The sequence below is a fragment of the Amblyomma maculatum genome, chromosome 4 (genome assembly GCF_055883805.1).
Source record: "Amblyomma maculatum isolate TAMU_Amacu chromosome 4, ASM5588380v1, whole genome shotgun sequence".
Taxonomy (NCBI): Eukaryota; Metazoa; Arthropoda; class Arachnida; order Ixodida; family Ixodidae; genus Amblyomma; species Amblyomma maculatum.
This window is the reverse complement of record NC_139347.1, coordinates 146,561,395-146,579,118: the sequence shown is the minus strand read 5'-3', so window position 1 is coordinate 146,579,118 and position 17,724 is coordinate 146,561,395.

Genomic DNA, 17,724 nt, shown 5'->3' with positions numbered 1-17,724 from the left:
TGTAAAAAAACAAAAACAAGAAAGCGACGAAATCAGCTAGTTTGAGAGGGAAAAAAAAGAAAGCTCCAAATACCAAACACGTGTTAACCGAGACGGAAAACGAAGAACAGAAATGACAAAATACACCAACAAAAAAAAACGGCAACAAGTGTGGCCAGACTGAGAATTGGAATTCGTTAAAAATAGCACCTGTGCGTCTACATTTTGCGTTCAGCTTGCGTGAATGCAACAATGAATGAATGAATGAAGCCTTTATTGAAAGGAAGGGATGGCTCTCGGCCGCTGTTTGGGTTCTTGGGGAGTTAGGAGGGATGGGAGTGTAACTTCTTCGTCTTAACGGTTCTTCAAGCTGTTGCTTGTTGCTTGCCATGCGGCCGATCTTCGCGCTCTAAGTCGACCTCTCTCACACTACTCGAAGCAGGCCGCTCTCACTGCCGTATGTAGCAATGGAGTGTTGTATTTCGGCGCTTGATATAACCTGACCTGCTAATGTGGGCATGTCGTTGTGTGGAATATGCGTAATTTTGTTTCTTCCTTGTGAAAACGATGGACATTGCCATATAAGATGTTCTAGGTCTGCTGTACACTGTTCCTGACAGTGCGTGCAGATGTTGTGTTTGAGTGTTTCGTGTCTTCGGAGAAACCACTTGTCAAGTATGTGCGGTGTGTAAGCAGCGTTTGTTATTACTTTGTTGAGAAATATTTCTTGTGGTCGAGTGAGCCCTTTCGTGTCCTCAAACACCGGCGCTGGTGTCGCTTCATGTAATCTAAGCTTACTGTCGTGTTTTATTTTGGTGCGTACATAGTGCATCATCGATCTGCCAGAGGAGCCTTTAGTGAGCACTGTTTGGTAAGGATTTAAGTCTATCGGTTTAGGCATGGAGTTGGGGTGTGGGGCATTGTACGTTTCAGCAAGCCCACCCTCTTGCGCGGCGGCCGCTTGCGCGGCTGCGTTTCCCCCGTCCGTGCCAGTATGTCCCGGTGTCCATATAATTTTAATTTCTATTCCAACTTCCCGCATTCCCTTCAGCCTCTTTCTGATGTCCTTGGCCACTGCGTCGTCTGTAGTTGGTGCCGTCAGCTCTGCAATCGCTGCATATGATTTGGTTAAAATTCGATAACCATTGAAGTTATCTTTTCTGGCTGCAGCGGTCGTAATAGTATTTATGGCTCCCCATATGGCAAGCAACTCGGAGTGTAAAATTGTTCCTCCAGGTAGGTGGCACGTGTGCTGTCCGTTGTGCTGAGGCGCTGGCACACACACCCATGCCACACTCACCCTTTCATTTCTAATTGCGGCGTCAGTGAAGATGTCTATTGTATTGAGTGGTCTTGTGAGGGCAGTTCTCTGTGCTAAAAGTTGCCTAGCTACCACATTCCGCCTACTAATAGGTCGTTGTGGCCTTAGTGCGATTACCGGCGCCTCCCACGGGGGTGAAGTGTCTGTCCCCAGGGGCCTCGGAGCAATGTTGATTCGGTTGTCCCATGCCATGATCTGCTGCCCTTGGGTCGTGTTTTCCAGTCGGGATCGCATTCTTATTTTTGCTTCTCTTATAATGTCTTGTATGGGTGGTATGCTGACCATTTTAAACAGCTCTTCATTTCTCGTGTGCTTAGGAAGCCCAGTAATGGTGCGAAGAGTGGCCCTGTGTAGCTTTTCGATGTCTTTAACGTCGCGATTAGAAAACTCATAGACAGGTGCCCCGTACAGAATCCTGCCTACAGCAACCGCTCTAGACAGCGTTTGGCACGATTTTTGCCGGGCTCCACCGTATTTGTTTGAAATCCGGCGAATCATATGCAACATCGGGGTCCAGTTACGTTGCAATGTACGAATCCATTTACGAGGACTGTTGCAACTAGAAATCTGTGCCCCCAAGATTTTTGTCTGCCCATTTTCAGACGTGATGTTGTGTTGTCCAAGATGCAGTGTAATTTGCTTTTTGGCGTTTGTAGAATTCTTGCCGTCTATGCTTATGAGTTGTGTCTTTTCAGGTGAGAGCTGTAGCCCCAATGCTTCCAAGCTGTGAGTGAGGCTGAAGATTGCTGCTTGGAGCTCCGTCTGCATGACTTCTTCATTTGGGTAATCCACTGCTTCTGTCCATATGGTGACATCATCTGCGTAGATGGTGAAGCGGGCCGAAGTGTCTCGCTCGAGCGCTTCTGCTACGCGGGTCATGGCCAAGTTAAAAAGCAAAGGCCCGAGGATAGAGCCCTGGGGCACGCCCCTATCCAAGTAATAGGTTCTGGGGCTCCATCCCGAAGCTTTGCCATGAAGCCTAATAGGTCTACTTTGAAGGAAGCTGCATATCCAATTGTATGCTTTTTGGCTGGGATATCTTTTTGCTAATTCTTGTAGGATTACCTGTTGGTTTACATTGTCGAATGCTTTGCGCATATCAACCGCGAGGATGTAATCTGGTGTCTGTTTGCGAGACCTGCGGTTGATTACCCTGCGGAGCAGCCAAAGGCAATCATGCGTGCCCATATTCGGACGGAATCCAGCCTGGGCTGGATGCAACCCAGGCTGTACGTATTCGATATAATGCTGTATTCTTGCGGCTATCATTCGCTCAATCAATTTGCAGATAGTGGATGTGAGAGCTATTGGCCGTAGGTTCTCTGGTTTTGTGTGGTCCTTCCCTGATTTCGGTATGGGGTATATCAATGATAGCTTTAGTGCATCTGGCACCACTCCTGATTCCCATGAATCGTTTATGATAGTTAAGAGCTGATCTTGGGCTTCGTCGCTAAGATTTCTGAGCTCCTGCCATGTTACTCCGTCGTGTCCTGGAGCCGATTTCGGTTTGCCGTGGACTAATGCTGCCAATAGCTCGCCAAATGTAAATGGTTTTTCAAGTTCCATCACTGTGTTGTCAATCGTGATCGCCGGCAATGGTGGCGTGGGTATCTCAGAAGCATGCGGGAAGAACGTGTGGATCACCTTTTCCTCGAGTGCAGCTGGGTTCTCGCGCAGGAACAGCTCTGCCAGTGGTGGTGTGCTTTTCTTTTTCCCCAGCAGGCTTCGTAGAATTCCCCACAGCTTTTTAAGGCCGGGTTTGCGCCCGAGAGTCGCACAAGTGCTGTGCCATGAATCTGTTTCGAGCTGTTTTTGGTACTCCTTGACGAGTCGATATTGGCGCTTAAGGCTCATGAGATCCCTGTGGCGCTTTCCTTTATATCTGTATTGTTGCGTAAGGATATTGACCTTTCGCCACAAGCTGGCAAGGTGCCTATCCATGTGTGTGGTAGTGTCGTCACATATTATTGTGTCTCGGGACCATGGCCGGGCTTCCGCAACCATGGCACTGAATTGCGCGAAGTCCATGAAGTTGCCGCCAGTGGCTGTCCGAAACTTTTCCCAGTCAATGGTAACCGTTTGCCTTTTTTCACGAATCTTTTTTCGGTTAAGGGTGATCAAAATTGGTAAGTGGTCGCTTCCCCATGTTGTCTGTTCGACTTCCCATTGCCTGATGAATCCTGGTGTGGCCAACGTCAGGTCTGGTGTCGTATCTCGTTGTCGGGCGTGTAGTCCTATGCGCGTTGGTGTGTCCGGGGTGTTGTATATGTATAGGCCAGACATTTCTACAGTGTCGTGCAGCATACGTCCCCTTGGGTCAGCTGTGGCGTAGCCCCAAGTCGGGTGCTTAGCATTGAAGTCTCCTCCCACCAGGATGGGGAGGCTTCCTGACAGGGCCAGGACTTTGGCGAGCCACCCGTATGAGTCGGTATTATGACTGCCAGTCAGAGGCCTGTAATACACGGAGACTGCCACCATGGGCCGCTGCCCAGGAGGACACATTTTAACAGCGATTACTTCTCTGAACTCATTACTTAGATCAGGAATTTGTAATTCGGTTGCTGTGCATTCGTTTCTGACAAGGAGAGCAGCTTGACCCTGTGCATGTTGGTTTCCTTTGTTCTGGCGAAGTATGGTAGGCTGCTGAAATGTACGGTAACCCCGAATAGTGCAAGGTCCCCTTGTTTCATGCAAAAGGATGACCAGAGGCTTCAATTTTCTGACTTGTTCCCTTAGGGTAGGTCCAGTCTGCGTGAAACTTTTGCAGTTTCATTGTAGACATAGTGATCTGATTCTTATTGCGCCTCTGCGGGCTTACGTCTCTTTGGCTCATCGTTCTGGTGTTGGATGCTTTTGTGCAACTCTATAAAATTGCTTCAATCTGAGTCTGTATCGCGTTTGTTATCGTTTGAAACTCATCCCGCAGGCTTTTTTCTAGGCGCTGTGTCTCGTTGTGTCGCTCTTGCCTCATGATGCTCAGCATTTGCGCATACGCCGAATCTTGTGCGGTAAGTGCCTTTGTCGTCTGATGAGTCTTTGGCGTTTGAGTCAGTGTTGTTTCGGTATATTGGTGCTTTATGGAGTTTGCAGTTGTTTTACGACTGGACGACCGTCCGGGCCGGCTTTTCGAACGCACGCGTTGCATCTGCCCAGTGGGCGAGGCTGAAGCATGTTGCCGCTGCGTCTGAGATGCATGGATGTCTTGTTCCGGTGGTAGCCTTGCAAGGACTTTCTCCAGCATTTCTCTAAGTTGCTGATTTTCTTTTCGCAACTCTTCCAGTTGTTGTTGGTAAACAGGGGGCAGCGCAGTTTCTGTCGACGAGTTCTGTCGCGCCTTGTCTGCCCATGTAACTTCTCCCTTAACTGCATCAGGGTTCTGCTTATTTTCTTTAGGCTCTTTTGGTACACGACTAGGACAAGCCGAATTGATTGAAATGTGGCCCGGTTTCTGGCAGGCGACGCAGAATAACTCTTGATCGCATTCTGTGTCTTTAGAGTGCAGCCGTCCGCACTCCTTACAAACCTCTTCTGCTGGACAATACCTAGCAATATGTCCCAGTCCGTGGCAGTTATAGCAGGCAATAATTTTCGGTCTGTACTCGTAGACCCTTGTGATTTCGTAATCAAAAACGAGCCTTTTGGGTAGTTGCTCTGTATCGAATTTTAACAGCAGCATGTTTGTCTTTCCTAGGAGACGCGCGTCAAGAATAGTTGCAGTTTCACATCTTAGGTGGTCCTTGATGTACTCAATGGTTTGACCAGGACGCACCTTGATAACGCCCCGACTTTTTTCCTCGCCTCGTGTTGGCGTTCGTTCAATCGTGACCTCGTACGTGCAGACGCGTCCGTTCACTTTCCCGGCCAGTCGCGTTAATGCGGTGAGCCTATTTGCATGTTCCTCATCTCTAACAGTGACCTTGACGCGATTTGCTACCACATCGTAGCGGAAAGCAGCCAAATCTGCCAATTCCCAACTTTTTGCGGTCATTTCTAACGCCTCTGTAATGGCTTGTTTAGGTATATCATGCACATGTACTCGGTTGAGTGGCCTGATCGAGAGTGGAAAGAGAGGTCGACTTACCCGTTCAAGACGAAGCTGTTCAGGCTTCACTTTCCTTTGATGTTTCCGTTTCTTGATTAAAGTCCAGTCGCCGTAGTCGCCGACGTTCTCACTTTCGTCTTCAGTGTCCATTTGGTCGCTTGCGTGCTGCTCCTTAGTCTTAGTGAGTCCCACAGAAAGACCACTCTCAGCGTCCGCGTTCGGCAGCTGATGCGTTCCGTCCTCTTCATCGCGCGTTGGGCGTTGGAACGCCTTTTCTTGGAGGCTGCTTTCAGTTTTTTTGGTGCCTACACTTTTTGATGAACCCACAGCTCCCGCACTTGCGCCACTCGGGTGTGAGCGAACCGACGCCGGCTTCGGCATGGTGCGTCCTGACAACCCGGCCAGGGCAGCAGCTGAGCTGCGTCTGGGTGTTGTTAGGGTTAGCAGTCTGTCGCAGAAAACGTTGTTGCAGGCGGAAAAACGATGACTTCAGATCTACGAAAATCACTCCGCACTCACCGGAGGTACTCACTGGGTCATTGTCCTTTGTCTCGTACACAAAAGAACAATATTTCCGCACACAGTTCAAAAAACATTGAAGAGCCGAGGTGCCACACGGTTGCAACCTGCGGCGATCGCAGCGCCTCCAATGCAACAATGAAAATATATTAATGTTTTGCGGCCACTGGAAGCTGTTTATTGTGAAAAAAACTTGCATTTTAACGTGGAAATAATTTGTAGCCTCGGTACCAGGCTCGTTTTGCCCCCCGATAAGTGGAACTTTCATAAGGCTTTCTTTTCCTGCATTTAGGCAGGTTTTCGAAACACACCTAAACTTTTCCTTAATCTTATACTTGTGGCACACTTTTGAAAGTAGCACTTTTGGCGCAAGTATAAGTTCCGTTTTTGAATACGGCGGTTAGTCCTCGACGCTAGTTTCGATGAGTTTACTTTACAGAGTACGACCTACCAAGGTTATGGTTGGAGTGTTTGCGTTCACTTTACTGCTATCAGGAGAATGAAAAAAGTATTCGTCATATTTTCACAAGATAAGCGGCCAATGTATGCATTTAACGACACACCATCAAGCCATGAAATTCCTATGACAAGCAAGATACTCTAAAACATGGCTGCTGTTCTAAGTTCATTGCTTTTCGAATGAAGTGAATTATTGGTCCCTATCGGTGTCTGTGATCACCTCTGTTTGCACTGAAGTGTTTGCCTTGTGGCTGCCTTCTGGCTGTCTACATCTCTACACTGAAGTTTCCTATATTGTGCTCAGAAAAAGAGCCACTCACTTTACAGCTGGACAGTTATACGCTTTCCAAAATATAGGCACTGCACACGTGACAGTATACTCCTTTTACTTCTGCATCGTCATTTTATGGTGTGCAGAATTGCAGATAATGCATGACCCAGGTAATATCTTCAAAAATAATATATGTATTCATGATGATGCTTGCTCTCATAAAACAAGCGGTGACCTGCAGTGAAAAGCTTCAAGCGCGCGTGTTCAATGCCTATGCCACAGCTTGTGAACTTCATTGTCTTTTTCGCTAGGTGCACAATTACACCGATACTGAGCATGTCTGATTACTGACCGTTCTTTAGCAAGTTTTTGATTTCACTCTAATAGCATCGTCATGATTATATTTCTTTTTAAGCTGTTACACTGGCATCGTATGTATTTTCGGTGCGGAGCACACGTGTGATGATAGAGAATAAGCAGATCGATGTAAGTACGATGTGTGAAGAAGGAGGCCACATAACTGCATGGCGCAAAATGAGTCGCTCCTTTTTGATGTGATACGTAACTGGCTTGAACGCTGACTTGCCGGTAGCTGGATGGCAATGAAAATACTTACCGCAAACGCATCTAAATACATGTGAATATCTGAATCGAAAATATTGGCTCGGTAAAAAAAGTTCAGCGGCAAGTTGAAGAGCACCTCGCTTAATCTCAAGAATTTGGCGACATGTCATGCTGTTATAAATGCATTCGTTGGCCACTTGTTTTCGAACAATACGGGAAAATAGTCTGTTTCATTCTTGTGAGCAAAAAAAGGCTCGTACGAATGCTCACAAAAGCGCTGCATCTCGCTCTGCATAGAAATGGCTTAATTACTTGCACAAGCATTAGTAACGCGTGCTAACACACGAACATATATGCATCTTCACATGCTTCACTTGCACGAAGGTGCTCAATGCAGTAATTATTCAAAAGCGGAGATAGCAAACTGTAAAACATGAAACAACTGAAATAAAAAAATGCGTAACATATCATGCTCTATCCTAAGATATAGTAAATTTCTAGCTACAAAACTGAATATATGTGGCACGTGACAATGTAGGTGGTTTTGTAAACTGCAATAGAGCGGGTTTCCAGACAGATTTCATACGCCAAGTAGTCGAAAATAAAAAGAAGCAACCGGCGTTCATCTAAATATTGACTGCATTATCGAAGACTGAAGGCACACGTCGCGCTAGTTTTTCATCACTGCTTTGACGTAGAGAAAAGTGAGAAAAAAAGGGTCCGGATTCCAGTCAAGCATGCTCTCACAGAATGCTCTGGACAAGGCATGCATTAATAGCGGCGCTGCTGTAGCGAACAGCATCCACTCCTCAGTTATTCGGAGCAGCCTGGCAACTTGTGTCGCCCCTGTACATGATGAATCAGGAGAAGAAGCGGACTTTGTGTAATTATTAGAAGGTTTTTGTGATTCCAGAGGGACCTAATGAGAAATACTGGTGCAGGAGAATATTTGCGAAATGCACAGTGTGTAGTTTAGTATGTACCAGTGTAGGCTGACTAGAAATGTGAGGGCTGAAAGGGAGCACATGCCAAGCAGAAATTATTATTATGATGATTTCGTCTTGTGTAGGAGTCTTCTATTTGCTGGTACTCGCAGTGGTTGCAACTACATAAATAAAAAGATGACGAAGACAGAAATGAGAATGAAAACTGGTCATGCTGTAAAAGAAAGTATATAATTCGGGCCGTATGGATTACGGACTGTCTATAATGCTTCTTTAGAAATAATAATACAGAGAAAGAGTAATCAATGATAGTAAATTCAACAGTCACTATTTACAGTATTTACTTGATTCTGAGCAGCTTCTTTTTTTCAATATCGTGATAGAGAAAGCGAGGGTGAGGGTGCTTAAATTTGAAACGCCTAAGCTTCACTCTCGCGGCAATGGCTTGATCAAATGGGAAGAAGAAATAACTTTTCATTTTGTAAACAAACATGCAAACATCATTGAAAAATGAGATTACAGTTTTCTCGAAGTTCATGTTGTGTCAGCCCATATTATGCTCATTTTAACCCTACTTATGGCTGTTAAACAGTTGATGCCAAAAAGTCAACACAGCTTCGCATAATTCCCACCGATTCTAGGTTCATGCCCAAAAACATACTGAAAAAGCTTACGGACATTTTTGGCATTGTCTTCTGCCAGCTGTCGTGCAATGCTGCAATGCAGCAACACAAGAAGCCCTAGTTTGTGCAACGGATACTGAGGCACCTTGACATGACGACAGCTTGCTCGACGGCTGATTGCGGCATCATGCTGGCGAACTTGTCTAAACGCTCTTCTTTGCGAAAGAGGGGATGCTTAGATTTGCAAAATTATTTTACCAAAATGATTTTCTGAAACGCAAAAAAGTGCGCTTAGTTTCGTGGAAGGGTATTCTTAGAATCCCAAAAATACAGTAGATGGAGAAAAACCTCCAGAAAGCAGATTCCTGTCCTTTTTTTTTTTCAGAATAATGGTAAATCTTGGGCGCTTGTTATTAATGCGAAAACAATACTACTTTCAATTTTCTGCCCTTCGCGTAGCGAGGCGGTAGCTGCCATTGACCTTTAGCGTGACCTTTGGCGCGCCGCCCTGCACAGCTGCGCAAAAACACGGGCCCCAACTCGCGCAGTCAACTCGCGAGGCGGTGGCTACCAACCGCGGCCTAACTCCCGCTCCTACTACAGCTATTGCCGGGGGTGCAACGTTGGATACTATAAGTGGCCTAGCGGCAGGTGGAACCAACGCAGTCTCTAGGGATGATTTCATTCCTTCTGGCGTAAAGAATGCCGTTGCAGCCGGTGCCGGAGCGGCAGTTGTACATTCTGCCTTAACCTCACTTACAACAAAGTATATCGTTGCAGCCATGGCGCTCCTTGCCTAGCTACAAGTTAGACATAGAATAACCAGGTAGCATCCCGCAATAAACAATAGGTGAATCATATTCCGTGGCCAGAGTGAATAACTGCATAACCATAATCATAATCACAAGCACCACAACCAGTTACACCACCAGCTGAACCTAGGAGTAGCCATAGCTATTGCTTTCGCAATTACCAGGCTTAACCAAGGTAAGCCACTGCCAAGTTTTTATTCTCCAATCGAAGGTTTGCAAAAGGAAGTCTGGCAACCGTAAACGGCACGCTGGTCCTGCGCTGGCGCCCATATTTTGATTGCTTCATCCGTCAGTTCCATGCCCATCTGTCAGTGCCCGCCGTTCTCTCCGCGCTTGTCACGTTGTAGCTTAGTGCACTGTGCTGGACCAACCTTTCGATTTCAAGACAAGGCACTACCTGATCCAGAGACCTTTACTCTGTCCCTGGCGGTTTCTATCAGCGACGCCTAAATGCATATTTATTTTGACAGCCGAGGCATGGCGGGGCCCACCGGACGGGCTTAGTTACAAATTGCTCGGCGAGTCGTACACGGACCCCTCGTTGATCATCGTAGCATTATCCCCATCCAGATACAGTAGCCAAAGTTTTAAAATGTAGATAGTTTTTTTTTTGTCTCTCTGCCTTTGCTGTTTACTTGCAAGCCTATGAGAGACGATCGCGAGTTGGTTTGCTTGGTTTGGGCATCACCGTCACTTCGGAGAAGAAAGTGAAACTTATCAATGGATGGTTGGTTGGTTGGTTGGTTGGTTCATAGGAAGGGAAAGGCACAGTATCTGTCACACTTGCTCTGTGGACACCTGAACCGCGCCGTAAGGGAAAGGATGAAGGTGGGAGTGAAAGTGGATAGAGAGAAAGGGGGCCGTAGTGGAGGGCTACGGAGTAATTTCGACCACCTGGGGATCTTTAACGTGCGCTGACATCGCACAGCACACGGACGCCACTTCGTTTCGCCTCCATCGAAACGCAGCCGCCGAGGCCGGGATTCGATCCCGGGAACTCCGGCACAGTAGTCGGGCGTCTTACCACTGCACCACCCCGGCGGGGCGGGTAAAAATTATCAATGGATGCCGGTTGGCTTTCTGGGTCAATATGACGCTTTTTGACTGTCCGTGCTAAACTGTGACGAACCGAAGTTGTCTTCTGTGTAATTGAATAAATTAAATAATTAGAGAAGGTGTTCAGAGGTGTCAAATGGCTCAAAATGAAAAGGCAATGTTTGCAGATGCTGAGTATAGCAGTATAAATATCAAAATAATAAATAACATAAAAAATAAAGAAAATAAATGATAAAAGGAATAAAATGAATTAAAGAAAACTAAGAATTTATAACATGAAGAAAGAAAACAATAAAAGAAAACATCGTCCGTGTATGTGTGTGTGTGTGTGTGTGTGTGTGTTTGTGTGTGTGTGTGTGTGTGCGTGCGTGCGTGCGCGTGCGTGCGTGCGTGCGTGTGTTTGTGTGTGTGTGTGCGCTCGCATACGGAGAGAGACTCTGTTGCGTCACATCGTCAATGGCTTAAGCGGAGCTTAAGGTCGCCCTAATTTTTTTTCACAAGTACAGGTTAGAAATTTGATTTTATGAACACAGCCAGTTCCCCCAATCACAAACACTGCGCAGTAATGTGAGTTGATTTTCAGAATTCTTTTTGTTTCAGCGCAGTTCTTCTTTACCGAAGATTTCCATGTCAACGCTAGCATATGAGGTTAAAGCATAAAATGTTTACTAACAGAAGAAATAAACAAGAAATCGGCATATTTACAAAATGAAATGAATTTCAGGTGGCATATGTCAATTAGGGAACCATCGGGCGACTCGATCGATAAAACATAAAAAAGTGAAACACAAGCTTTGTTGTTTTATCGGCCGCGCTGGCAGGTATTTACAGGGACAGAATGCAAACCTGAGCAGCGCGCTTTGGACAAACGTACCGGATTTCGCACGCATCATCAGGCAATAACACTTTTCCAAACGGGCTCGAAGTGAGCATATTACGGCACTCTAGTGAGATGTCATCGTTTCCTGCTTTAGACACCGCGGGTTTTGCAGCCGCTTTTGTTGCGTGAAACACGCAGCTCGGACGCCCTAGACAGCCGTTTTTCTCTCTGCATCAATCAATACCACTTCGTACGACAGTGAATATTACAATATATATATATTGACACATGCTATTCATAGACGACGAATATTTGAACGGGCGATTCGGAGAAGACGACGAAGCAAAAACGGTTTTTCGTCGTGGCTTGCAGTCATGCCCTTTACGAAATGGAGTTCTCTACAAGCGCAATTTTGAAAGATCAAAAGAGACATTTCTAATCATAGTACCTACGCACCTACGGCCTGACATCTTGAACGCTTGTCACGACGAATCGTCCGCCGGCCACTTGGCCGGCCAAGTCGTACGCTTGCAAGAATTCGGGAGAAATACTATTGGCCGAAATTATTACCTTCAGTACGATCCTACGTTAAAACACGCCATTACTGTCAACGCCGAAAGACTCCACCCGTGAAACCAGCTGGATTTCTTCAGCCGATCGCTCCACCGCAACCTCCATTCCAACAAGTGGGAATGGATCTTCTTGGTCCTTTCCCGAAGTCAACTAATGGAAAGCGTTGGATTGTTGTCGCGACAGACTACTTGACCCGATATGCTGAAACCGCGTCGCTCGCAAATGGAACTGCCACCGAAGTAGCAGAGTTTTTTGTCCACGACATCGTGTTGCGTCATGGCGCTCCGGCTGTTATCATTACCGACCGCGGGGCAGCTTTTACGGCCCGCCTGACTAAGGCTGGACTGAACCTTACACAAACTAGCCATAGACGGGCCACGGCATACCATCCGCAAACTAATGACTTGGTGGAACGACTAAACAGAACTCTGGCCGACATGCTGTCTATGTACGTGGGTATAGAGCATAAGACATGGGATAAAATCCTCCCATATGCCACGTTCGCTTATAATACGGCACTTCAGGAGACGACGCGGCTCACACCCTTCGAGCTTGTCTTCGGCCGCCGAGTGACCACTTTACTGGATACAATGCTGCCCGCATACGCCGACGACGAACATGAGCTTGACCTGGACATCGCTAGTTTTAACCAGCGTGCGGTAGAAGCGCGGCAGCTGGCAAGGCAGCGCATATACCTACAACAGCAACTAGACGCTGACCGTTACAACAAGGGACGGCGCTTCGCTGCATACGAGCCTGGAGACTATGTCTGGATTTGGACGCCCGTTCGTCATCGTGAGCTTTATGAAAAATTACTGCGCCGGTACTTCGGCCCATACCGTGTCCTCCGCCGCCTCAGCGACGTTACTTACGAAGTTGAATCCGCGACCCAAGATTCCTCAAGCCGCAGACGGCGCAAGTTCACTGATGTTGTACACGTCGTCCGGATGAAACCCTACCCCGATCGCCCCACTGACTATTCTTGAGACTGATGGTGCCCCGGTTTGTGTGGTGGTATCCTATACCAACCTAGCATACTATCAGTCAGCTCATCGCATCAAGCAGCATTTGCAGCATCGAGGCGATGCTGCCAAGAAGGGGGGACAATGACACATGCCATTCATAGACGACGAATATTTGAACGGGCGATTCGGAAAAGACTACGAAGCAAAAACGGTGCTCCGCTTTCGTGCTGACCTGAGTAGTTGTTGGTGTTCTTCGGTGCCAGAGTGCCAGAGCGCCTTCTGTGTAACGTTACACTACAATATTACAAACCTATAATACAAGTGCTTTCGTGGTTTGCATACAACAAAATAGTAATCACAAAGCCAAAACAAACCTTATGTTTCCCAAACCCACATAAAATTATTTCAAACTACAAACTAATTTCCTTGCATTACAATTGCTCTGGAAATTGTTCGCGTGTCCCCATTTCGCTCATTACAGCACAAACTACTAAGGCATGACGTTCGATAGTACACTATCATGGAATATTCATATCTCAGAAGTATCCAAACGTTTAAGAATCTTTTGTGAATACCTAATCTCCCTAAGATCGCTGTGTGATGCACGTATAAGAAAAATGGTCTACAAGAGCTGAGGTGAGTCTGTACTCAGATATGGTATCACTGTGTATGGCTCCGCCTCCACTTACAAGTTAAATATTCTAAACAGTATTTTAAAAAGAATTGCCTCTAGCCTGTCCTATGGTGCTAAATTCCACAATGCAAGTGTATTACGTAGCATGGTTCGTTTCGACATATTGTCGATAGAGAAACAGTTTCCATATGAAATGTTGTATAAGCACTACTTTTCTGAAGCTTTCAAATGTAAAACAGAAAAACGCGATGTTTGCGCCATACAGAAACATTCATAGTTCCACATGTTTATACAAATTACGGCAAAAAACCCAGGGGTTTTTATTTACCTTCTATCTCCAATAAATTTGAAATCAATAAAGCGCTCACCTCTTTCCGAAAAATTAAACAGTTTATTCGGTCATTTGTGCAATGCTATAGAGCGTTTACCGTTCGCCTGTCTTGTTTCATTCTAGATACATTGTTTATAAGTAAGGAGTACTGTATAGCAGATTTTTTTTTTTCACATAACTTTTTACGATTTGTGTTGTAAATGCTTTGTCAATTTTTTTTTTTTTTTTTGCTCTTTCCATTTCATGTATTTTTCGGATCAATGCTGTTTTTGGTTATTGTTTTTTTTTGTGCACAGCTCGGCACATATGCAATGACGCTGTACTGCCCAGCTCCATTCACAAGCATGTTTGCGTAAACAGGCTGGTACGTTATTATCAATAATACTAATAATATTATTATTATTTTTGCACTCATTATTTTTGCACTCATATATCTCACCTTGTACATCTTCTCCGCCGGTGCCACATTTTTAGTGTATTTTTCAGGTCACAGGATCAAGGGTTCAAGACTCAGAGCAAGCACTTTATAAAAACAAGCTCTTTCCTTTCATGCGCTCCTCCCTCTCCTCATTTATTTCTTTGGAAGCACAAGCTGATTTATATAAACCGGTTGTGTAATATCTTTCCATAAGAAGACTAGTACTCTTGAGAAAATATAGAGGATGGAACAAGGATCTGTCTGAGCAACTGTTTAGTGTACGATATTGTGTATAACCACCTTCTTGACCTCCCTTTGCTCTGTTACTCCATTCATATCTAAGGACGTGGTTAAATATAGCGTTAAAGAGGAGCGAATTTCCCTGCACTAGTTATTAGAGGACCTCATATGATGATTCGGGAGTTTGATGCTCTTAATTTAAAAATTCAGATTTTATTTCTCAGAGCGGCAATGGCCAAAGCATTTTCTGATTTCGGTTCATTGTTCCTATGCAGTTAGATGGTTCCTTTTCTTGGAGGAAGCAATGCTTCACATTACCATTTCAATAATTTCTGCACATCTCCACACAGGATTTATTCAAGCTCTTGTGCCAAAAGAAATAGCAAAGCCTACATCTCGAAAGCATGAATGAATCTCTGAAGCTGTCTCATGGACTCACCTGTACTGTGTGTGAAGGGCAAGGTCATCAACAGAGATAAGGCTAGTCGGATGGGGCACCATATTTTCGACATTTTTATACTTGATTCCTGTCCCGTAGCATGGCCGCTCTCCTAACCTGCTGTCTTCGCATCGTCTCTCTCATTACGGCATTCACATCAACATTACCTCCTGCTCAGAATCTTCTGTCCCAGAACCTATATATCCCCGCTTTCCCAACGTGTTTCAAAATAGAGCATTTGACGCCATGTTTCCATTCCACCGTATTCTTTGATGCCGGGTTCCAGTATTTCCATCTTTGGCGTTTTTGTTTTCCAATAGAGATATCATGAGCTTGACCAGTAAAAGGGAACTGATTCCCCTCCTGCGGCAATAAAGCAGCAAGCAGGACATGAAAGTGTCACCAAGAAGTCATCGCCTAGCAGCAGTCATCTACTGCAAGCATGTTCTTTGAAACCTTTGCCTCGCTTAGGTTCTTGCTTGTTTTTTTTGCCAAATGCTTTATACTTGTTACACACGCTCTCTTGTCAGAGTTGTGGCACAAGCAGACGATCACACTAACCACTTTCTTTGCTGTAAATTGCTGCATGACCATACATTTGCTCTCGTGCCTAGGACAAGGAATCTGATCTGTTCCGATGGTATTTCGATACCTGGCGTGACATTGTGTATTTCATAAATGTCAGTTTCCGCGGACACGCTCCCATGACAGGCTCTGTGCACGCCACTCAAGAGTCAAGAAACATTTTAGCAGTATTACGGATTGTCCTATTCTATCATTTACACTCCCATGCATCCAAAGCGTTGGTTGAGTGAAGTATATGTATTCTGTGGTAGGGTGTACCGAGTGGCTATGGGGAAGAAAAGAGAGTGTTATGAACCAAATTGGAGAAGGCTGCCTCCGTTTTTAATTAAAGTTTTCGGAAGCATCTAAACTGGGGCTACGTGCTACACGTGGGAATTGCGAAGCCAGTTGCCGAACAGTGGCAACTACAATCGTTAGACAAGCACGAGGTGTTCCCGTCAGAGCTCGATGGCACGATCTCGAGGTGTGAGATCGAGGAAGACCCAGATATGAATAAAAGAAGGATATGAAACCAGCTCGATGGTGGCAGGGCTTGAAGTCGAGATGTATGTGGAGGTAACCTCCAGACGAGGTGGTTGAGATCAGCACGACAGTTGTATTCGGAGCAGGAACCGTATAGGTTACGCTATGATGCCGCGGTAAAATCAGCAGAGTAAAAAGGTATACATGGCAATCAATAAATTCTTCGGAGCAAGCCTGTTTCTCGTTGCGGTAAATCCTTCCAGGATGGCGCAAGTATATAGGGGAGTTTCGATGCCCTGATGTAGGCGGCGCGAAGTTGTTTTGTTAAATATCCCTAAGCTATCTATCGCTTGCCTAATTGTTGTAGAGAATGAAGGAGGAAGCGTATCGGCAGCTGTAGAGCCACAGTAAATAAGCGAATGTGTAGCCTATGAGCATTTTCGTGTCAAGGGATACTGCAGTGCGAAAGTGCGCATACTGCGATAACACGTTGACAATGTTCTTGGAGTCGGAATAGGTTGTAGCGTACCTTCTGCAAACGGTCTCTAAACATTGTCACTCGAGTTCTCCCTGGTATGGTGTACCCAATCAGGTGCGGACAAAACAGGCTGTATGACAGGGCGCTGGTTAGAGACATGGCCGCGTCAAGGTCGCAATGCGTCGGTGAACTTCGCTGGAGGTGAGTGCGGCTGGAGGTTAGAAAGGTCGGGCTTTAAGTGCCATTCCCCGTCCGCTTTTTTACTTTCTTCATTGAAACTTCCCTGGGCGCAGGCACACTTTTAGAAAAAAGAATGGTGAAATAAGCCTCATGAAAATGTACTAGAAACTTCTGCCTTTTTGCTGCCACTAAATTTCGCAAGCATAAGCAGGACAGTGCAGGCTTCCTAACGCTTCACGACGGTGGGCGCCTGATAATAGATAACACGATATCCTTTCAGAGCTCGCCGTAGGAAGAATTTGGAAATACTTTAAACGAAAACATATAGATAGTACGTGCCCCTGAAGTCTACAATTATCTTATCTGCAGTCTCACCGGAAGTATATATCTATTTCTTTGCCAACTCTGCTCACTCCTACAGCAATCAAAACCCAAAGAGCTGAGAGAACCTCAGGCAGGTTATGAACTTCTCGTTTGTTACGAAAATTTTCAAGGAAATTAGAGAAGCCCGATATTAATCTTGGGACAACAAAGAAGAAAGGGCATCACCTTATCCGACCGTTGAAAACAATAGCCCTTTAAAGGGCTCACGTAAGTTATATATTCGTAAGGCGCTAAGTGTTCTAGAAGATACGAGAATTTCTTTAAGACGATGGTAAACGAAATATTCGGATCAGGAGTTCAATTAGTGAATCAATGGGAATTTTATTCTTCATAAAATAAACATTCTTACGCTGAAAAGAAATGGTTGCAGATGGGAGGCATCCGCCTCCATTATGTTTGTGCAAAAGGAATTTTCTTGCACGTGAAGGAAGCAACAGGTAGTCAAAAGGTTTATTGTGTCTGTGGCGGTATTTCGTGCTGCTAATATGGGCAGCCGCTCTCGCCTTGCCGCGTGGTATACCGTGTCTTTCTATTCTATTCTGTCCTAGTTTCGGTTTCATCCAGTTTCGGTTTCTGTTCTAAGGATTGTGACTCTGTGTCTGTGAGCTTGTATTGGGTCACCTGT